We start from the raw sequence: 23,748 nt of genomic DNA, 5'->3' as shown, positions 1-23,748 counted from the left end.
ACATCTTATGATGATCCCATTGTCCCATTTTCTCTCATCTCCTTCCATTCTCATCTTCTCCAGCTTTCATCTTCTCCAAATCTCATTTTCCTCGTCCTTGGCCAAAACAACCCATAGCCCCTTCCCAGCATGGTGGCTGGTGGCACTTTAAATCGGAGGACAGGCTCATAATAATGGCTGGAACAGAATCAATTGAATGGTATTATCAAACACATGGTTCCCATGTGTTTGATACCATTCCATTCACTCAGTTCCAGCCATTATTAGGAGCTGTCTTCCCCTCACCATCCTCCTCTGCCCCTCCCTCAACTAGCACCTTCCACTTTTATGTGTTTGCAGATCTGAAGGAGTCAGACAGGTATAGCAATATAGAGGAAGCTCCCCTGGGTCTATTGGAGGGCTAGGTGTAGGAAACATCATTTTGTTTGTACGCCTATTCATCTCCATTTCGTCAGAGCCCATCGTTTCTCACACACACACACACACACACACACACACACACACACACACACACACACACACACACACACACACACACACACACACACACACACACACACACACACACACACACAATTCACACAACTCTAGGATAAAAATGTTCCCTTGTACCAGCAACAACAAAAAAGGTTCTGGCCATGATATTTATTACATTTCCAATTACTTGTGGTCACCAACTGGTCGATTGCGATCGACTGGTCGATCTCCAATGAAATTATAATGCTCATTTACAGTAGCTGTGCCTCACAAGTAATACAACAAATGATTTATTACCAGTACGATCATATAATTTAAATGGTATATCATTTCTAAATGGTCTGAGAAGAACAATATTGCCAGGGCAATTCAAGCATAGACAATATGCCGTTTTAATTGGTTAATGTTGCATAGGCTTACGATTTTTAAGTAACGTTTAGAAAAATCTGAGCAGTAGATCTCGGCATGAGTTTTGACTCAGAAAGTAAGACTACAGACAGAAACTAAAACAAGAAGCTCCCACGCTGAGGTCTGTCCAACGCTGGTCCGACCAATCTGATTCCACACTCCAAGACTGCTTCCATCACGTGGACTGGGATATGTTTCGTATTGCGTCAGACAACAACATTGACGAATACGCTGATTCGGTGTGCGAGTTCATTAGAACGTGCGTTGAAGATGTCATTCCCATAGCAACGATTAAAACATTCCCAAACCAGAAACCGTGGATTGATGGCAGCATTCGCGTGAAACTGAAAGCACGAACCACTGCTTTTAATCAGGGCAAGGTGACCGGAAACATGACCGAATACAAACAGTGCAGCTATTCACACCGCAAGGCAATCAAACAAGCTAAGCGTCAGTATAGAGACAAAGTAGAATCTCAATTCAACGGCTCAGACACAAGAGGTATGTGGCAGGGTCTACAGTCAATCACGGATTACAAAAAGAAAACCAGCCCTGTCACGGACTAGGATGTCTTGCTCCCAGGCAGACTAAATAACTTTTTTGCCCACTTTGAGGACAATACAGTGCCACTGACATGGCCTGCAAAGAAAACATGCAGACTCTCCTTCACTGCAGCCGAGGTGAGTAAAATATTTAAACGTGTTAACCCTCGCAAGGCTGAAGGCCCAGACGGCATCCCCAGCCGCGCCCTCAGAGCATATGCGCAGACCAGCTGGCTGGTGTGTTTACGGACATATTCAATCAATCCCTATCCCAGTCTGCTGTTCCCACATGCTTCAAGAGGGCCACCATTGTTCCTGTTCCCAAGAAAGCTAAGGTAACTGAGCTAAACGACTACCGCCCCGTAGCACTCACTTCCGTCATCATGAAGTGCTTTGAGAGACTAGTCAAGGACCATATCACCTCCACCCTACCTGACACCCTAGACCCACTCCAATTTGCTTACCGCCCAAATAGGTCCACAGACGATGCAATCTCAATCACACTGCACACTGCCCTAACCCATCTGGACAAGAGGAATACCTATGTGAGAATGCTGTTTATCGACTACAGCTCAGCATTTAACACCATAGTACCCTCCAAGCTCGTCATCAAGCTCGAGACCCTGGGTCTCGACCCCGCCCTGTGCAACTGGGTACTGGACTTCCTGACGGGCCGCTCCCAGGTGGTGAGGGTAGGCAACAACATCTCCACCCCGCTGATCCTCAACACTGGGGCCCCACAAGGGTGCGTTCTGAGCCTCTCCTGTACTCCCTGTTCACCCACGACTGCGTGGCCACGCACGCCTCCAACTCAATCATCAAGTTTGCGGACGACACAACAGTGCTAGGCTTGATTACCAACAACGACGAGACGGCCTACAGGGAAGAGGTGAGGGCCCTTGGAGTGTGGTGTCAGGAAAATAACCTCACACTCAACGTCAACAAAACTAAGGAGATGATTGTGGACTTCAGGAAACAGCAGAGGGAACACCCCCTATCCACATCGATGGAACAGTAGTGGAGAGGGTAGTAAGTTTTAAGTTCCTCGGCATACACATCACAGACAAACTGAATTGGTCCACCCACACAGACAGCATCGTGAAGAAGGCACAGCAGCGCCTCTTCAACCTCAGGAGGCTGAAGAAATTCGGCTTGTCACCAAAAGCACTCACAAACTTCTACAGATGCACAATCGAGAGCATCCTGGCGGGCTGTATCACCGCCTGGTATGGCAACTGCTCCGCCCACAACCGTAAGGCTCTCCAGAGGGTAGTGAGGTCTGCACAACGCATCACCGGGGGCAGACTACCTGCCCTCTAGGACACCTACACCACCCGATGTTACAGGAAGGCCATGAAGATCATCAAGGACAACAACCACCCAAGCCACTGCCTGTTCACCCCGCTATCATCCAGAAGGCGAGGTCAGTACAGGTCCATCAAAGCTGGGACCGAGAGACTGAAAAACAGCTTCTATCTCAAGGCCATCAGGCTGTTAAACAGCCACCACTAACATTGAGTGGCTGCTGCCAACACACTGACTCAACTCCAGCCACTTTAATAATGGGAATTGATGGGAAATTATGTCAAATATATCACTAGCCACTTTAAACAATGCTACCTAATATAATGTTTACATACCCTACATTATTCATCTCATATGTATACGTATATACTGTACTCTGTACTGTACTCTATATCATCTACTGCATCTTTATGTAATGTATCACTAGCCACTTTAACTATGCCACTTTGTTTACATACTCATCTCATATGTATATACTGTACTCGATACCATCTACTGTATCTTGCCTATGCTGCACTGTACCATCACTCATTCATATATCTATATGTACATATTCTTTATCCCCTTACACTTGTGTGTATAAGACAGTAGTTTTGGAATTGTTAGTTAGATTACTTGTTGGTTATTACTGCATTGTCGGAACTGGAAGCACAAGCATTTCGATACACTCGCATTAACATCTGCTAACCATGTGTATGTGACACATAATATTTGATTTGATTTGATTTGACCCAGAAAAGGTTGGTGACCACTGTTCTATAGCATAGACCCTAGGGCAGTGGTCACCAACTGGTCTATCGTGATTGACTGGTTGATCTCCAAGCCATTCCTAGTTAATCACCAAAAATGTCTGTAAAAAAAACAACAATAAAGCCTCCCTCCCCTCAGACTGACCATCAGATGCTCACTTAGCTGTTTCTCACAAGTAATAAAACAAATGATCTATTACCAATGTTATTTAAAATATAATTTAAAAATTGTCTGAGAAGAACAACATTGTCAGGGCAATTCTAGCATAGCCAATATGTAGTGAAAATGCAGTTGGCCTTTAGCCTACTGCACAAACGTCATTGCTTCATAACTGTTTTTATTTGGTTAATGTTGCATAGGCTTAAGTCATGTGTATATTTAATTTGTTATTTTTGCTTTTACACCAATTTCATGGTATCCATTTGGAGGTACAGTCTTGTCTCATTGCTGCAACTCCCATACAGACTCGGGAGAGGCGAAGGTCAAGAGCCATGCGTCCCCTGAAACACAACCCAACCAAACCAGAGTGCTTCTTGACACAATGCCCACTTAACCCAGAAGCCAGCCACACCAATGTAATGGAGGACACACTGTACACCTGGCAACCATATTAGTGTGCATGCGCCCAGCCCGCCACAGGAGTTGCAAGAGAGCAATGGGAGAAGGACATCCCTGCCGGACAAACCCTCCCTAACCCAGACAATGCTGGGTCAATTCTGCGCCGCCCCATGGGTCTCCCGGTCGCATGGCTCTTCTGTTCTCAAATCAGGATCTCTAGTGGCACAGCTAGCAACTGTGATGCAGTGCCTTAGACCACCACTGTGCCACTCGGGAGGCCACCAAGTCATGTGTAAAGAAAATCTGAGCAGTAGATCTCTGCTTGCATTTTGACTTAGAAAGTGATCTTGACTCAGAAACGGTTGGTGCCACTGCTCTATAGCATATACCCTAAGGCATTCCTAGTCGATCTCCAAACATGTCTGTAAAAAACCCAATGATAAAGCCTTGCATTCCTATTAGTTTTATTCGTTTCACGCTGTTGCCGTTAGGTGCACTTGATTCAGCAGCCCTAGTGCCGGGAAGGCAAAGTGTTCCCATTTGTAACTATTTCATGTTTCGGAAGGGAGAACTTGGATTATGTCCAGTACTATGGGGATTTTCCAGTACCTAGACTGTTCTCCCAGAAGTAGTGAGCAGAATCAACATAGGATTAATTAGTAGACATGTGTAAGCAGAATAAAGGCTGAGCCCAGGTGAATGTACATTTACATTTACATTTAAGTCATTTAGCAGACGCTCTTATCCAGAGCGACTTACAAATTGGATGTACAGAGCTGGATCAACATAGACTTAACCATTAGACATGTAAAAACCAAATGTAACCAGAATCCATGGGAATGTACAAGGCTGGATCAACATGGAGTTAATCACTAGACATGTACAAACAGAACGTAAGCAGAAATGTGTACCTTAGTTAAGTAATACAGGCACCACAAGCCATGTATCTGTAATAAGAAGATGTACTAATCAAATAATATTAGACAAACACATATGTTGGGAACATATATATATGTAATACATGTATTATATTTTGTATTAGCACTATGGTGACACCACCAATATAATCTAAAACAAGCATGAATAAGTCAAAAGTGGGTGTGGACAAGCCAGATGCGAGACAGGAAGATAATAGTGGCGAAAAGCAAAGGGGTGTTAATAATTTACAAAAAGAGGAGTGACCATATGTAAGGGTGCTGAGTGCAGAGACTAGAGAGGTCATTTGTGCCATGGAATTGCTCGGCCCCTGTTACTTTTGTAATAAAGTCTATTTGAAATCACGAGTTCCGGTATCTGAGAAATATTTGGACCAATATTTCCACGACAAACTCAGCCTACCCGGCAGGCCATAGAGAGCAAATCAAGTGCAACAATAGGCCTACCGCTGGCCAATCAGATAGCTCAGATAACTATCTGCACAGTTTCCTCATGCTGTTTTTATGAGTAAGCTCATGTTTAAGTTGTTATTCAGCACTGTCAACACTTTGTTCAACAGTTTTCTAAGCCATAAAATGTGTGTTTTTCCTACTTCCACTCACGCTACAACCAGCACTGCAGCTGTAATTTATGAGTATAACAAAGTGTATCGATAAGCTTGCAATGTTATTATTTGCGACTTGTGTCTTTTTTAATATAGAGGGATATTGCAACATGAATTGGTGCATGAGGCAGAAATAATGCATTGCGACTTAAGTTTCACCATCAGCTGGAAGACTGTGTCCCCTTTTCTCAGTGGAGGGAGAGAGGAGGAACGATGAGTCAGGTGAGAGGCAGCCTCACCGCTGCTCCCTCCCCTCAGACTGACCATCAGATGCAGGCCATCCCTTACCAACTGGTAAACAGTTGTGGCAAACCTTTGGCCAATTTGTCGCAAATTTGCGGAAAGCTCATATTTTCCCATGCAAATTAGTTTTATGGCACTGGCCAAACACAGCATTGGCTTAATTCAACCCAGTTGGGTTGGGTTGTGCTTCTAACCCAGCACCTTGAGTTGAACACTTGATCCAGCTGCTAGGTAAATTAGACTATATTGTTGGGTTAAAACAACCCAGTGTGTTGGGTGGTGACGTAAACACAGCACATTGGGTTGGGGGATTGACCCAGCAGCTGGGTCATTTTTTATTTTCAGTGTAAGCCTAATTTGAGTTTGAGTTTATTTTTATTTTTACAGGGACAGTGCACATTAATCAACGTTTCAGTAAAAGTGCCGGTTTTAGCCAGCCGGCTAATTTTCAACCGCAGTCCCTGGGCAGGTTATTAAAAACAATTACAATATAGACAATAGCAACATAGAACAAGCAAGACATAGCAACATAGGACAAGCAAGACGTAGCATACAGACAGAGCAACATAGAGCAAAAAGCAGCAAGACAAAATTCATAAAAGCAACAAAGTGTTTCCACACCTCACAAGCTACAGACAACAGACAACATGGAAAGCGGCAACACACAGCTAGGGACCATGTTCAAAAATCTGATTGACCTTTAGCCATGTCTTCAAGCATTTTGTGAAAGTGTGATATGTGGTGCAGTTATGTGTGTCTGATGGCAGTGTATTCCAGACATGGGAAGCTCTCACAGAGAATGCAGATTTACTAAAGGTGCTTTGCCTTAGGGGAACTATACAGTCACCTCTCATGGCAGACCTTGTGGATCTGCTGCCATATGTCTGGGTTTTCTGTTTAACAAAAATATTGAGTGGAGGGGGAGCCAGGCCATTAAGGATCTTGAATACAAGACATGCGTCGGTGTAATGCACAAGATTTTCCCAACTTAAGAGCTCATGCTTTCTAAGGATGTGACAATGATGATGGCTATTGCGCTTCCTATCAAGCACTTTGAGAGCCTGTTTGTAGACAGACTGAATAGGTTTTAATGTTGTACAGCAAGCTTGGGCCCAACTAGTCAAGCAGTATGTTAAGTGGGGGAGTATCATAGAGTTGAAGTACAGTTTTGCTACCTCTGTAGTCAAACAATTTCATATAAATCGGAAATTAGCTAGGTTGAATTTAGTTATTTGAATTACCTTTTTCACATGCTTTTTAAAAGAGAGGTTGGAATCAAGTATGATGCCAAGGTACTTAAAATCGGATACCACCTGGAGCTTCTCCCCTGACACATAGACATCTGGCTCAGTAGCATCTGTTGCCCTCTTTGTGAAGAACATGCAAACAGTATTTTCACATTGAGATGCAAACACGAGTCACTGAGCCACTTTGTAACCTGGACCATTACAGTAGTGAGTTCTTGTGCAGCTTGTTGTTTGCTCTTTGCATGCACATATATCACTGTATCATCTGTATACATTTGAACTTCAGACCCAGACCCAATTACAATTTTGCTTATATATTTTTGTCTTCCCTACCATCCCACTCCCTCCCTTCCCTACACAATCAAGATACAATATTGAATTTATTATAATTTATTTGCATTGCCTGCATGAACTTCAGCTGAACTTGATGTGGACATCACTGGGACCGAGCTCCCTGTCATCCAGGACCTCTATAGGAAGTGGTGTCAGAGCAAGGCCCAACATTTTTTCAAAGACTCCAGCCACTCAAGCCATAAACTGTTCTCTCTTCTACAGCATGGCAGGCGGTACCAGACCACCAGTCTGGAACCAACAGGACCCTGAACAGCTTCTACCCCAAACCCCTAACTGCTAAACAAGGCTGTTAAATCAAATGGCTACCCGGACTACCTGCATCGACCCTTTTTTACTCTGACTATGCACACACACTGACACCCCAACACAAACACTACATCAAATCAAATCAAATGTATTTATATAGCCCTTCGTACATCAGCTGATATCTCAAAGTGCTGTACAGAAACCCAGCCTAAAACCCCAAACAGCAAGCAATGCAGGTGTAGAAGCACGGTGGCTAGGAAAAACTCCCTAGAAAGGCCAAAACCTAGGAAGAAACCTAGAGAAGAACTAGGCTATGAGGGGTGGCCAGTCCTCTTCTGGCTGTGCCGGGTGGAGATTATAACAGAACATGGCCAAGATGTTCAAATGTTCATAAATGACCAGCATGGTCAAATAATAATAATCACAGGCAGAACAGTTGAAACTGGAGCAGCAGCAGCACGGCAGGTGGACTGGGGACAGCAAGGAGTCATCATGCCAGGTAGTCCTGAGGCATGGTCCTAAAGGCTCAGGTCCTCCGAGAGAGAGAAAGAAAGAGAGAATTAGAGAGAGCATACTTAAATTCACACAGGATACCGGATAAGACAGGAGAAGTACTCATAAACTACTGCAGCATAAATTTTGGAGGCTGAGACTGGAGGGGTCAGGAGACACGGTGGCCCCATCCGATGATTCTCCCGGACAGGGCCAAACAGGAAGGATATAACCCCACCCACTTTGCCAAAGCACAGCCCCCACACCACTAGAGGGATATCTTCAACCACCAACTTACCATCCTGAGATAAGGCCGAGTATAGCCCACAATGATGCACGGCACAACCCAGGGGGGGCGCCAACCCAGACAGGAAGATCACATCAGTGACTCAACCCACTCAAGTGACGCACCCCTCCTAGGGAGGGCATGAAAGAGCACCAGTAAGCCAGTGACTCCGCCCCTGTAATTGGGTTAGAGGCAGAGAATCCCAGTGGAAAGAGGGGAACCGGCCAGGCAGAGACAGCAAGGGTGGTTCATTGCTCCAGTGCCTTTCCGTTCAACTTCACACTCCTGGTTCAGACTACACTCAATCATATGACCCACTGAAGAAATTAGTCTTCAGTAAAGACTTAAAGGTTGAGATCGAGTTTGCGTCTCTCACATGGGTAGGCAGACCATTCCATAAAAATGGAGCTCTATAGGAGAAAGCCCTGCCTCCAGCTGTTTGCTTAGAAATTCTAGGGACTATTAGGAGGGCTGCGTCTTGTGATCGTAGCATACGTGTAGGTATGTACGTCAGGACCAAATCAGAGAGATAGGTAGGAGCAAGCCCATGTAAAAGTAGAGCATTGCAGTAGTCTAACCTAGAAGTAACAAAAGCATGGATTAATTTTTCTGCATCATTTTTGGGCAGAAAGTTTCTGATTTTTGCAATGTTACTTAGATGGAAAAAAGCTGTCCTTGAAACAGTCTTGATATGTTCGTCAAAAGAGAGATCAGGGTCCAGAGTAACGCCGAGGTCCTTCACAGTTTTATTTGAGACGACTGTACAAACATTAAGATTATTTGTCAGATTCAACAGAAGATCTCTTTGTTTCTTGGGACCTAGAACAAGCATCTCTGTTTTGTCCGAGTTTAAAAGTAGAAAGTTTGCAGCCATCCACTTCTTTATGTCTGAAACACAGGCTTCCAGCGAGGGCAATTTTGGGGCTTCACCATGTTTCATTGACATGTACAGCTGTGTGTCATCCGCATAGCAGTGAAAGTTAACATTATGTTTTTGAATGACATCCCCAAGAGGTAAAATATATAGTGAAAACAATAGTGGTCCTAAAACGGAACCTTGAGAAACACCAAAATGTACAGTTGATTTGTCAGAGGACAAGCCATTTACAGAGACAAACTGATATCTTTCTGACAGACAAGATCTAAACCAGGCCAGAACTTGTCCGTGTAGACCAATTTGGGTTTCCAATCTCTCCAAAAGAATGTGGTGATCGATGGTATCAAAAGCAGCACTAAAGTCTATGAGCACGAGGACAGATGCAGAGCCTCGGTCTAATGCCATTAAATGGTCATTTACCACCTTCACAAGTGCAGTCTCAGTGCTATGATGGGGTCTAAAACCAGACTGAAGCATTTCGTATACATTGTTTGTCTTCAGGAAGGCAGTGAGTTTTGCGCAACAGCCTTTTCTAAACATTTTGAGAAGAATGGAAGATTCGAAATAGGCCAATAGTTTTTTATATTTTCTGGGTCAAGGTTTGGCTTTTTCAAGAGAGGATTTATTACTGCCACTTTTAGTGAGTTTGGTACACATCCGGTGGATAGAGAGCTATTTATTATGTTCAACATAGGAGGGCCAAGCACAGGAAGCAGCTCTTTCAGTAGTTTAGTTGGAATAGGGTTCAGTATGCAGCTTGAAGGTTTAGAGGCCATGATTATTTTCATCATTGTGTCGAGATATAGTACTAAAACATGTGTGTCTCTCTTGATCCTAGGTCCTGGCAGAGTTGTGCAGACTCAGAACAACTGAGCTTTGAAGGAATACGCAGATTTAAAGAGGAGTCCGTAATTTGCTTTCTAATAATCATGATCTTTTCCTCAAAGAACTTCATGAATTTATTACTGCTAAAGTGAAAGCCATCCTCACTTGGGGAATGCTGCTTTTTAGTTAACTTTGCGACAGTATCAAAAATAAATTGTGGATTGTTCTTATTTTCCTCAATTAAGTTGGAAAAATAGGATGATCGAGCAGCAGTAAGGGCTCTTCGATATTGCACGGTTCTGTCTTTCCAAGCTAGTCGGAAGACTTCCAGTTTGGTGTGGCGCCATTTCCGTTCCAATTTTCTGGAAGCTTGCTTCAGAGCTCGGGTATTTTCTGTATACCAGGGAGCTAGTTTCTTATGAGAAATGTTTTTAGTTTTTAGGGGTGCAACTGCATCTAGGGTATTGCGCAAGGTTAAATTGAGTTCCTCAGTTAGGTGGTTAACTGATTTTTGTCCTCTGGCGTCCTTGGGTAGGCAGAGGGAGTCTGGAAGGGCATCAAGGAATCTTTGTGTTGTCTGTGACTTTTGATGCTCCTTGGTTGGGGTCTGAGCAGGTTATTTGTTGCAATTGCAAATGTACTAAAATGGTGGTCCGATAGTCCAGGATTATGAGGAAAAACATTAAAATCCCCAACATTTATTCCATGGGACAAAACTAGGTCCAGAGTATGACTGTAACAGTGAGTCTGTCCAGAGAGTCGATGATGACTCCAAAAGCCTTTTGGAGTGGGACTGTGGACTTTTCCATGTGAATATTAAAGTTACCAAATATTTGAATATTATCTGCTATGACTACAAGGTCCGATAGGAATTCAGGGAACTCAATGTGGAACGCTGTATATGGCCCAGGAGGCCTGTAAACAGTAGCTATAAAAAGTGATTGTGTAGGCTGCATAGATTTCATGACTAGAAGCTCAAAAGATGAAAACGCCTTTTCTTTTTTTGCAAATTGAAATTTGCTCTCGTAAATGTTAGCAACACATCCGCCTTTGCGGGATGCACGGGGGATATGGTCACTAGTGTAACCAGGAGGTGAGGCCTCATTAAACACAGTAAAGCCATGTTTCAGTCAGGCCAACACATCAAGATTATAATCAGTGATTAATTCATTGACTATAATTGCCTTTGAAGTAAGGGATCTAACATTAAGTAGCCCTATTTTGAGATGTGAGGTATCACGATCTCTTTCAATAATGACAGGAATGGAGGAGGTCTTTATCCTAGTGAGATTGCTGAGGCAAACACAGACACTGTCTCAATGGGGATAGCTGAGCTGACTACTCTGACTGTGCTAGTGGCAGACTCCACTAAGCTGGCAGGCTGGCTAACAGCCTGCTGCCTGGCCTGCAACCTATTTCATAGTGGAGCTAGAGGAGTTAGAGCCCTGTCTATGTTGGTAGATAAGATGAGAGCACCCCTCCAGCTAGGATAAAGTCCATCACTCCTCAGCAGGCCAGGCTTGGTCCTGTTTGTGCATGAGTCCCAGAAAGAGGGCCAATTATCTACAAATTCTATCTTTTGGGAGGGGCAGAAAACAGTTTTCAACCAGCGATTAAGTTGTGAGACTCTGCTGTGGAGCTCACCCCCACCCCCTAACTGGGAGGGGGCCAGAGACAATTACTCGATGCCGAAACATCTTTCTAGTTGATTTACACGCTGAAGCTATGTTGCACTTGGTGACCTCTGACTGTTTCATCCTAACATCGTTGGTGCCAACGTGGATAACAATATCTCTATACTCTCTACACTCGCTAGTTTTAGCTTTAGCCAGCACCATCTTCAGATTAGCCTTAACGTCGGTAGCCCTGCCCCCTGGTAAACAGTGTGTGATCGCTGGATGATTAGTTTTAAGTCTTAACACTGCAGGTAATGGAGTCGCCAATGACTAGGGTTTTCAATTTGTCAGAGCTAATGGTGGGAAGCTTAGGCGTCTCAGACCCCGTAACGGGAGGAGTAGAGATAAGAAAAGGCTCAGCCTCAGGCACCGGCTCCCTGCTTAATGGGGAAAACCGATTGAAAGTTGCTGTCGGCTGAATGAGCGACACCGGTTGAGCATTCCTACAGCATTTCCCTCCAGAAACCATGAGAAAGTTGTCCGGCTGCGGGGACCGTGCGAGGGGATTTATACTAACGTTACTATCTGTACTTACTGCTGGCACAGACGCTGTTTCATCCTTTCCTACACTGAAATTACCCTTGCCTAACGATTGCGTGTGAAGCTGGGCTTGCAACACAGCTATCTTCGCCGTAAGGCGATCGTTCTCCTGTAGATTATGAGTACAGCGACTTCAATTAGAAGGCATCATGTTAATGTTACTACTTAGCTTCGGCTGTTGGAGGTCCTGACGAACCACGTCCAGATAAAGCGTCCGGAGTGAAAAAGTTGAGTGAGGGAAAAAACAAACATATAAACGGTAATTTAAAAGTAAAAACCGTAAAGTTGGTAGCAAAGTAACGCACAGCAACACATAAACAAGTGACCGGAAATGCAGACTGTCGAAGAAACAATGTTTATTACAGCAACAGGGCAGGGAAACAACAGGTCAAGGCAGGCAGCGGTCGATAACCAGAGTAGTGGGGGAAAGGTACAGGACAGCAGGCAGGCTCAGGGTCAGGTCAGGCAGAGGTGGGGCAAAGGTACAGGACGGCAAGACAGGCTCAGGGTCAGGTCAGGCAGAGGTGGGGAAAAGGTACAGGATGGCAGGCAGGCTCAGGAGCAAGTAGAGTGGTCAGGCAGGCTGGCTCAGAGACAGGACAGGCAAAGGTCATAACCAGGAGGGCGAGAAAAAGAGAGACTAAGGAAAAGCAGATCGACTTGACAAACAAGACGAACTGGCAACAGACAAACAGAGAACACAGGTATAAATACACAGGGGATAATGGGGAAGATGGGCGACACCTGGAGGGGGGTAGAGACAATCACAAAGACAGGTGAAACAGATCAGGGTGTGACAAAAACTGAAATAACACATATGGAATAATTTAATAACCAACAAAAATCTAAATATATTTTATATTTGAGATTCTTCAAATAGCCATCCTTTGCCTTGATGACAGCTTTGAACACTCTTGGTATTCTCTCAACCGGCTTCACCCGGATTGATTTTCCAAAATTCTTGAAGGAGTTCTCACATATGCTGAGCACTTGTTGGCTGCTTTTCCTTCACTCTGCGTTCCGACTCATCCCACACCATCTCAATTTGGTTGAGGTCGGGGGATTGTGGAGCCCAGGTCATCTGATGTAGCACTCCATCACTCTCCTTCTTGGTAAAATAGCCTTTACACAGCCTGGAGGTGCGTTAGGTCATTGCACTTTTGAAAACAAAGTCCCACTAAGCCCAAACCAGATGGGATGGTGTATTTCTGTAGAATGATGTGGTATCCATGCTGGTTAAGTATGCCTTGAATTCTAAATAAATCACAGACAGTGTCACCAGCAAAGCAGCCCAGCGCATAACACCTCCTCCTCCATGCTTTACGGTGGGAAATACTCATGCGGAGATCATCCGTTCATCCACACAACGTCTAACAAAGACAAGACGGTTGGAACCAAAAATCTCCAATTTGGACTCCAGACCAAAGGGCGCATTTCCAACGGTCTAATGTCAATTGCTCCTGTTTCTTGGCCCAAGCAAGTCTCTTCTTATTATTGGTGTCCTTTAGTAGTGGTTTCTTTGCAGCAATTTGACCATGAAGGTCTGATTCATGCAGTCTCCCCTGAACAGTTGATGTTGAGATGCGTCTGTTACTTGAACTCTGTGAAGCATTCATTTGGGCTGCAATTTCTGAGGCTAGTAACTCTAATGAACTTATCCTCTGCAGCAGAGGTACCTCTGGGTCTTCCATTTCTGTGGCGGTCCTCATGAGAGCCAGTTTCATCATAGCGCTTGATGGGTTTGCGACTGTACTTGAAGAAACTTTCAAAGTTCTTGACATTTTACTGATTGAAGTAATGTAATGGACTGTCGTTTCTCCTTGCCTATTTGAGCTGTTCTTGCCATAATATGAACTTGGTCTTTAACCAAATAGGGCTATCTTCTGTATACCCCCCTGCCTTGTCACAACACAACTGACACAATTAACTTCTAAGAAGGCACACCAGATAATTTAAATGCATTCCTGGTGACTACTCCATGAATTTGGTTGCGAGAATGCCAAGAGTGTGAAGAATCTCACATATGAAACATATTTTGATTTGTTTAACACTTTTTTGGTAGCTACGTGATTTCATGCGTTATTTAATAATTTTGATGTCTTTACTCTAATTCTACAATTTAGAAAATATATATATATTTTTTTTAATTAAGAAAAACCCTTGAATGAGTAGGTGTTCTAAAACTTTTGACCGGTAGTGTAAGTGTGTACGCAAATCATTAGTTAGCTATCTACCTATTACATTAATTGTACAAAAATTTAATAGCTAACGTTAGCTAGCTGAGCGCTAGCCAGTCAGTGGTGCTGACAGATTGAAACTGGTATCAACAAAATGCATTTCACTCTATCCCATACAACATGACATTGCTATCTGGGCATCATTTAGCTAATAACATGTTAACGTTTATTAGGAAGTTGATTTATTATGCTAGACACTCACCGGCCAACTTTGTTAGGTAGCTAGCTAGATATCTTGGTTTCCATTTTCCAATAGACGTTTCTAATTGTCCTGATTGGTCATCAATGGTTACTGGTCTTGGAACTTGTTGCCAAGGTTTGCCACAGATTCAAATTGAATCTTGAGAGAATTGTCTGCCAGAAAAAAACCTTTGGCAAACTGTTTACCACTAGTGGCAATAAATATTTTTGTTGCCAAAGATTTGTCGCAGATTCACCACTAGTGGGAAACATTTGCAAGCTTCTGTCAACATTTGGTGCCACACTATTTAGTTTTCAGCAAATTTACCATAAAGTTGCGGAAGTTTGCTGCAACAAATTCATTTTTAAGGGTTCCGTCCAGTAAAAAAAATAAGCAAATGATTATGCTCACTCAGCCGTGCTTCAAAAGTAATTCAACAAATTATCTATTACCATTCTGATCATACACCTAAAATGTTTAAATATAATTTCAAAATGGTTTTAAAAGAACAACATTGGTAGGGCAATTCAAGTGTAGCCAATATGCAGTGATAATGTATTGGGCCTATAGCCTACTGCACAAACCGCATTACGACAGAACAGTTTTTCATGGGTAATATTGCATAGGCTTACAATTTTTTTAAATCATGTTTAAAAAAAAACATCTGAGTGGTAGATCTTGTCTTGCATTTTGATTAAGAAAGTTAGCTTGCAGCTGTTAAGAAATTTCCTGAATAGGACATCATGTGTGGATTGCAGATGAAAGGGTCTCGCTTTTTGGGTGCTTTTATTCAAACCTGGATTCAAGTACAGATAATTTGTAATACTCTATCTGGGCTTGATTGAGCCTGTGTGGTACAATGGAACCTATAGAATAGTCAAATAGGTGAAAACCCTGCCCATATGGCACTACAAGTAGACAAGAGCAAACACTAAAATATCTCAAATGATTTTGAACCCAGGTCTGCTTTTCTTTACTTCTGAAACCAACTGGTGCAAACACGGGCCCTACCTTTAATGTCTTATCTTCTACGGGTGGCTTGTGCTAATGGTCGTTGCTAGACAGACCGTAATGGGGGTGAGTGAGTGGTTTCTCCGAAATATATCATAGTTACCCAATGACACAGGGATACTTTAGGCCAGAGTGATAAAATACAGGTTAATGACTGTTTACTTGCTTTATGTGCTTTATCCTTTAAATTACCGTGATTGTTAACGTTCATTGATGTGCATGCTAACCTCACAATGTCACTGGATCTGTCCTGTTACTACTATATATGAAGTAGAAGGAAGTCTCATCATGCTTTGACCCTTTAACCTCCACTTCCTGTCGAGTGTTTAGCATTTGGTCATTTGTCCCAATAATATGTCCTTTCTCCTGAATTGCATAGCTACGGGAATTAGGGGTGCTGCTTCACCCCCTGAAAAATCGGAATAAAAAAAACAATATTAATTTCCTTTACTAGTCCTGTATTAGAAGAACGATATAGCCATGTTTAGCGTGGGCAATTAATTCTAAGCACCCCCACTCCCAAACATCTGCAGAATTGTACACTTGTTCACTTCCCATCATGGATTTATCGAGGAAATTACTGATTTATGAAATAGACTGGAAACTCCTTCTAGCCCAGCATTTCCCAAACTCGATCCTCGAACCCCAAGGGGTGCTCATTTACTTGTTTTGCCCTAACACTACACAGCTGATTTAAATGATCAAAGCTTGATGATTAGGAGATTATTTGAATCATCTGTGTAGTGCTACGGCAAAAAACAGGGACGCAACTTTGGTTTTAGAAGTGGGGGGGGCATAATTTGTTTTTGTTTTTAAATCCAGTCAGATAAACACTCCAAACAACCTACCAACTGCTCGGAGGCATCCGCATGGTCCTAAAGCACACCATTGCCCTGTTTTGTATCACATTCCAATGATAAAACTGGGGGGGACAAAAATGCAATTTCAGAATGTAGGGAGGACATGTCCCCCTTGTCCCTGGCAAAAACACAAAACGTGCACCCCTTGGGGTCCCTAGGACCGAGTTTGGGAAACCCTGCTCTAGCCCATGCCTACACAAATCAAACACTTTTACATTTGTGGGGAGAAGTGTACATGTGTACACCTCAGTGGAAAGGGACGCAGGGCTGCTTGGCACTCTGCTTTCCTCAATGCTCAATGCATTATGGTAATGTTGGGCCAAAAAGTTAGTTTCTCCCCCACCACAGCACTTTTTCTTTTCTTAATTCGAACAGGGACTCTTTCACAAGGGAGCCCTGCACATACAATTCATGAGACAAAAGCAAATCAATGTAAAACAAACTAAATACAGCACAACACACATATTCATTCAAAATAAAAAGTCAGGGCTATACAATTCTGGCTTTCAAGGACCAAGGTAATGCTGGTTTTCTTTTCTAACAGGTATAGCCTCGTACGAACCAACCTGTAAACTGTCGAGATCAAGATGGTTCGTACGAGGCTGTTGGCCATTCATTGGTCTTTGGCCATTGTCATTGGACATTGTCATTTGCCCAAGTAAAGTCACACTGTCGGGGTTGCATGCATGGGACAAATTGGTTGCCTTGGAGAGTTGGCATATTACATGAGATGTTGTTTTGTGTGTGTTTTGATGGTGTATCAGGGCAAAAGGGTGTATGAGTATTCATTAATTTTACACAAAACTACCCTAGATCTTTCCACCAATATCGCTGCATATCCAAGATGCTTAGATAGATTTGCAAGTACATGTTTGTGTGTGGCGTGTGTGCGTTAGATGGATACAGAACATTACTTCTGATCTAAGATAGAACGTCTCATGGATATGCATGCACATTCTTTTTTTGCAAATGAAAACCAAGCAATGAGAGTTGGAGGCTAATCTTGAATCAAAAGGAGAGATAACTGCACCTCTGTCTGCATGCCTGGTCGGCGCTGGGTTTACATAACCCCACCGGAATGTGGTAACACCATCAACACAAACAAGATTGGGGAAAAATATCAATCCATCTCACAGGAGTCCCTCTAGGCATAACACAACAGTGCTTATAGCCTTCTCGTTCCATATACCTGCATTGAGTGTGTGTTTGTGTGCATGCGTGTGACATGATTTGTGTCTGTGCGGAGGTCTGAGATCTGTACCAGGTCAGTATTTCATGCTGGTTGTGTTAAGAGTGCATCCTGTTTCATCCTGTCCATTGTATTCTGATCAGAGTGGTTGAATGAGACAGAGAGCGAGAGAAAGAGAGAGACAGAGAGAGATTGAGAGAGGAGAGGGGTGAAAGACTAGGGAGGGAGAGACAGGAGAGACTCCCTGATACTGCTTGAGACTCTTTCCCCATGGCTATTTTGTGTGGTTTCAGGTGTCAACATACCACTTGATGCAGATAAGATATGCGCCAAGACTAATCGCATGTCATTTTGCATTGATTCATCGTGATTGAACTTTAATTAATTATTTCAGGAAATGGAGAACTCCAAAGTTGATCATTTTTACTCCATGATGCCAATATCTGAAATGGACCAGTGTTGTGTGGTTAGTTACTGTACGATTTTCATGCTGTAAGATTTAACGTGTTTGTCTCTTTTAGAAGATGCCCACTTCTTTCCTACCAGTTTTGCACTATGTACTAAGAAAAATCCTTGAATTTATCAAAATGCAGCAGATCTAAAACCTTTGGATGCAGTCTACCATAGCCTACTTCGCGTTATCACAGGTGACAGGTTTTATAGTCATCACTGTATCCTTTATCCGAAGGTTGGATTGTCATCACTAAAGTCCCATAGATCACTTTATTACTCCCTTTTTGTTGTACTGTTGGATTGTTGTGCTCAGGGGGTACCTTCAAAAATGAGACCCTGATTCTGGTTTGTGGCTGTACTTTGCATGTGACATGACCTGTGTCTGTGCACAGGTCTGAGATCTGTAGCAGGATGGTATTTCAGGCTGGTTGTGTCTAGAGTGCATCCTGTTTCATCCTGTCCATTGTATTCTGATCAGAGTGGATGAATGAGAGGGAGAGCAAGAGAAAGTGAGAAACAGAGAGACAGAGTGAGAGTACGACAGATAGAGACCTACAGCAGATCTATAGCAGCACCTAGATATTCTGCACAGATTCTGTCAGACCCTGGGCCCTGACAGTAAATCTAAGTAAGACTAAAAGAATGGTGTTACAAAAAAGATCCAGTTGCCAGAACCACAAATACAAATCATTGCTCTTTATGGTTGTGAGGTCTGGGTTCCACTCACCAACCAATAATTCACACAATGGGACAAACACCAAATTGATATTCTGCATGCGGAATTCTTCAAAAATATCCACAGTGTGTAACGTAAAAACACCAAATACAGCATGCAGAGCAGATTTAGGCCGATAACCGCTAATGATCAAAATCCAGAAAAAATACGTTAAATTCTACAGCCATCTAAAAGGAAGCAACCTGGAGAAGAGCCCCCTAAGCAAGCTGGTCCTGGGGCTCTGTTCACAAACACAAACAGACACCACAGAGCCCCAAGACACCAACACAATTAGACCCAACCAAATCATGAGAAAACAAAAAGATAATCACTTGACACATTGGAAAGAATTTACAAAACAACAGAGCAAACTACAATGCTATTTGGCCCTAAACAGAGAGTACACAGTGGCAGAATACCTGACCACTGTGACTGACACAAAATTAAGGAAATCTTTGACTATGTACAGACTCAGTGAGCATAGCCTTGCTATTGAGAAAGACCGTAGGCAGACCTGGCTCTCTCTCTCTCTCTCTCTCTCTCTCTCTCTCTCTATCTACTGCAATGAGCGAGAGAGAGAGAAAAGACAGGCTATGTGCACACTGTCCACAAAATGAGGTGTAAACTGAGCTGCACTTCCTAACCTCCTGCCAAATGTATGACCATATTAGAGAAATATATTTTCCTCAGATTACACCCACAAAGAATACAAAAACAAATCCAATTTTGATAAACTCCTGTGTCTATTGGGTGAAATACCACAGTGTGAAATCACAGCAGCAAGATTTGTGACCTGTTGCCACAAGAAAAGGGCAACCAGTGAAGAACAAACACCATTGTAAATACAACCTATATTTATGATTATTTATATTCCCTTTTGTACTTTAACTATTTGCACATCATTACCACACTGTAGACATATGACATTTGAAATGTCTTTATTCTTTTGGAACTTTTGTGAGTGTAATGTTTACTATTAATTTGTTATTGTTTATTTTACTTTTGTTTCTTATCTATTTCACTTGCTCAGTCAATGTAAACATATGTTTCCCATGCCAATAAAGCCCCTTAAAATGAAATTCAAATTGAATTGAGACAGAGAGAGGAGAGAGGGTTGAGAGACTAGGGAGAGAGAGAGAGAGAGAGAGAAGAGAGAGTTACACATAGTGTGTTCTACTATAGTTTTGAGTTCTTCTATTCACTTTCAAATGGACAATTGAGTTTTAGGAAATGTAGTTTTGTCCGTGTCCATTTAAATTGAGTAGAAAAACATGAGTTAAAGAATGATCACTTCTTCAACTCGTGTCCTATCCCGGAGCGTGAGTAAATAACATGACTAAGCTGCTCCTGAATGTACTACCTCAGGACATGAAAATTGATTCTATCGTAGTCCATGTGAGTTTGAATGAAATTAAGAGCTGATTGGCTCTGCTAGACACTAGCATAAGACCCATGATATCTGGCCCTGTGCCCTCTCTGAATCATGGAATTGAACGCTTTAGCAGGATTCTTTCTTTTCACAATTGGCTACGTGATTTTTCGCTACCTTTTGGAAATAAAACACGTTTTATAAGGAGGATGAGATCCACCCAAATCTTTTGGGTTCCTGGATCCTTTCACAGCATTATAAGGCAGTGTTGAGACAATGACTTATCAATGACCCAAGCCCAGCTCAGCTAATCCCTACCATTGTGACGCTGAGTTGTCATAATGCTTCAGCAAATGTACATTACACCAGGGACATTGGCCGACATAATATAAGTGATATCAACAGAGAGGTATATGTTCTGAGTGATTTAAATATTGACTAAATATTAAATCTTCATCGAGCTGCCCACTCAGCTTCAAACTGTAACCAGTGCCAGCAACCTGGTTCTAATGAAGACATCAAAACTATGAAATAACATATATGGAATCATGTAGTAACCAAAAAAGTGTAAAACAAATACATTTTATATTTGAGATGTTTCAAAGTAGCCACCCTTTGCCTTGACAGTTTTGCACACTTTGCATTCTCTCAACCAGCTTCACGAGGCAGTCACCTGAAATGCATTTCAATTAACAGGTGTGCCTTGTTGAAAAGTTAATTTGTGGAATTTCTTTCCTTCTTAATGCATTTGAGCCAATCAGTTGTCTTGTGACAAGGTGGGGGTGGTATACAGAAGATAGCCATATTTGGGAAAAGACCAAGTCCATATTATGGCTAGAACAGCTCAAATTGGCATTTGTTTTTCAACAGGACAATGACCCAACACACCTCCAGGCTGTGCAAGGGCTATTTGACTAAGAAGGAGGGTGATGGAGTGCTGCATCAGATGACCTAGCCTCATCAATCACTGACCTCAACCCAATTGACATGGTTTGGGATTAGTTGGACCACAGAATGAAGGAAAAGCAACCAACATGTGCTCAGCATGTGTGGAAACTCCTTCAAGACTGAAAACAATTCCAGGTGAAGCTGGTTGAGAGAATGTCAAGAGTGTGCCATGCTGTCATCAAGGCAAAGGGTGGCTACTTTGAAGATTCTAAAATATAAACTGTATTTTGATACGTTCAACACTGGTTTTGGTTACTACATGATTCTGTATGTGTTATTTAATAGTTTTGATATCTTAACTATTATTCTACAATGTAAAAAATAGTAAAAATGAAGAAAAAGCCTTGAATTAGTAGGTGTGTCCAAACTTTTGAATGGTACTGTATGTGCAATTTAAGCATTTTCAGTTAGGATTTTTTTATCAGACCCATATTGTACCCATACTGTATAATTAAATTAATGCAGCATTGCGTGAATCTTCCAGAAACATTGCTGCCACATTGTGTCTGTATGCCTGAGCTCCCAACACTGCCCATGGCATTGTGCTTTATGCTGGATCGGCTGTGTGTCTTTCCAATTCTCATGGTTAATCATACACTGTCTTTACAAAGGCTTGGTTTGTGGCCGTACTTGTATATTGCTGTGTCCGAAATCTGTCTTGCCTACTTATGAAAATTAAATACTGTGTACTAATTGTACTACAAACTAATTAGAAAATACTCTGTAGTAGAAATGTATGCCGTAAGCAACAAATATTAACATACTAGCCTCATCCATGCTGAGAATGCACCATTCATTCATTCATTTTGGCACAGCCCGTCTCCTTATCCCCTTATCTGATGCAGTGAATCCGTACTTGTTGAAAAGCCTAAATAATTTAGACTTTCTGGCATTTAAAGCTTACTCAATTGTCGTAAAGTTTCAAAGTCGAAGTTTACTATAAATGTTGATTTCCTATTTGTGCAAAGGCATACTCAATCAGTGCTGTTTAGAATGCAAATACAGGTATTCGGACAGGCCTAGTGTGTGTATAGTAGGGGAAGCATGGCTGTCACTCATGCGTGCACTCTCGTACCCCAGAACGCTTATCTGTCTCGTGTAACTGGGTTTGAGAGCGAGGAATGCGGACATTCTGATCAGGGAGAGAGCCAATCAGCCTCAACATCTCTAATGCCACACAGGTGATGTCATCGAGACCATATATACCATTAGGTCCTATATAAACCACTACCAGATCCATAGAAATTGAGAGGATCTGCAGAGAAGAATGTGAGAAACTCCCCAAATACAGACCAAACCTGTAGTGTCATACCCAAGAATACTTGAGGCTGTGATGGCAGCCAGATTTATGAGGGGAGAAAAAAAACACATTTACTCCATTTTAGAATAAGACTCTGTACCGTGACAAAATGTTGGAAAAAGTCAAGTGGTCTGAATATTTTCCGAATGCACTGCATCTGAGTCTCTCTCTCCAGGAGACTGATGGCAGTAGTTGCGGTAGTAATCAAAGGCTTGTGCAGGGAGCTGTTCTGCTCCATCCTCTTATGTCAACAAGCAGCTCATAACTACCTCTTCTCCTCTCCTTTCCCCTTCAACCCTTCCCCAAACTGTCGATGTAAAGAACATACCTGGGTCATGCGCATTAGGACATCCAACGGAAAATGTTTTAAATAATTTTGCAATGGACAACAGGTGGTTCAGTTAGTCCCTCCTTTTCAGTCTGTTTTCTTCAATCCCATACCTGTACTGAACTTCTCTTTGCTACCAGATTCACTATATATATACAAAAGTATGTGGACACCCCTTGAAATTGGTGGATTTGGCTATTTCAGCCAAACCCATTGCTGACAGGTGTATAAAATTGAGCACACAGCCATGTAATCTCCAGAGACAAACATTTGCTGTAGAATGGCCTCACTTAAGAACTCAGTGACTTTCAACGTGGCACTGTCATAGGATGCCACCTTTCCAACAAGTCAGATCTTGTTAGAAATTATGTTGGTGATGGTCACTATCATGAGCTGACCTGCATCTCCTTGCATTCCCTTGGTTTCTTTGGATCCTGAGGGGCCACATGTTTTTGTGGAACTGGGGTGTCCTGGGACCCCCATCATCCCCAAAGCTTCTCTCTCACCTGGACGTGTAACGGCGTTCTTCGTTTGTCGCAAGAAAGTCGGACCGAAATGCAGCGTGTTGGTTACTCATGTCTTTAATGAAACAAATGACGATACATGAAATAACTTATAAATACAAAAACAACAAACGGAACGTGAAAAACCTATACAGCCTGTCTGGTGAACACTAACACAGAGACAGGAACAATCACCCACAAAATACTAAGTGAAACCCAGGCTACCTAAATACGGTTCCCAATCAGAGACAACGAGAATCACCTGACTCTGATTGAGAACCGACTCAG

The 23,748-nt window shown here is 42.6% G+C and overlaps 1 protein-coding gene across 2 annotated transcripts in view; it reads left to right on the top strand.

Moving 5' to 3' along the window:
- LOC135514644 (collagen alpha-2(IV) chain-like) overlaps window positions 1–23,748 on the top strand; it is a 92,249-nt gene that overhangs the window by 1,897 nt on the left and 66,604 nt on the right. The gene's annotated exons all lie outside the window — the stretch shown is intronic.

Source organism: Oncorhynchus masou, chromosome 26 (genome assembly GCF_036934945.1).
Source record: "Oncorhynchus masou masou isolate Uvic2021 chromosome 26, UVic_Omas_1.1, whole genome shotgun sequence".
Taxonomy (NCBI): Eukaryota; Metazoa; Chordata; class Actinopteri; order Salmoniformes; family Salmonidae; genus Oncorhynchus; species Oncorhynchus masou.
This window is presented reverse-complemented; position numbering and strand designations above follow the sequence as displayed.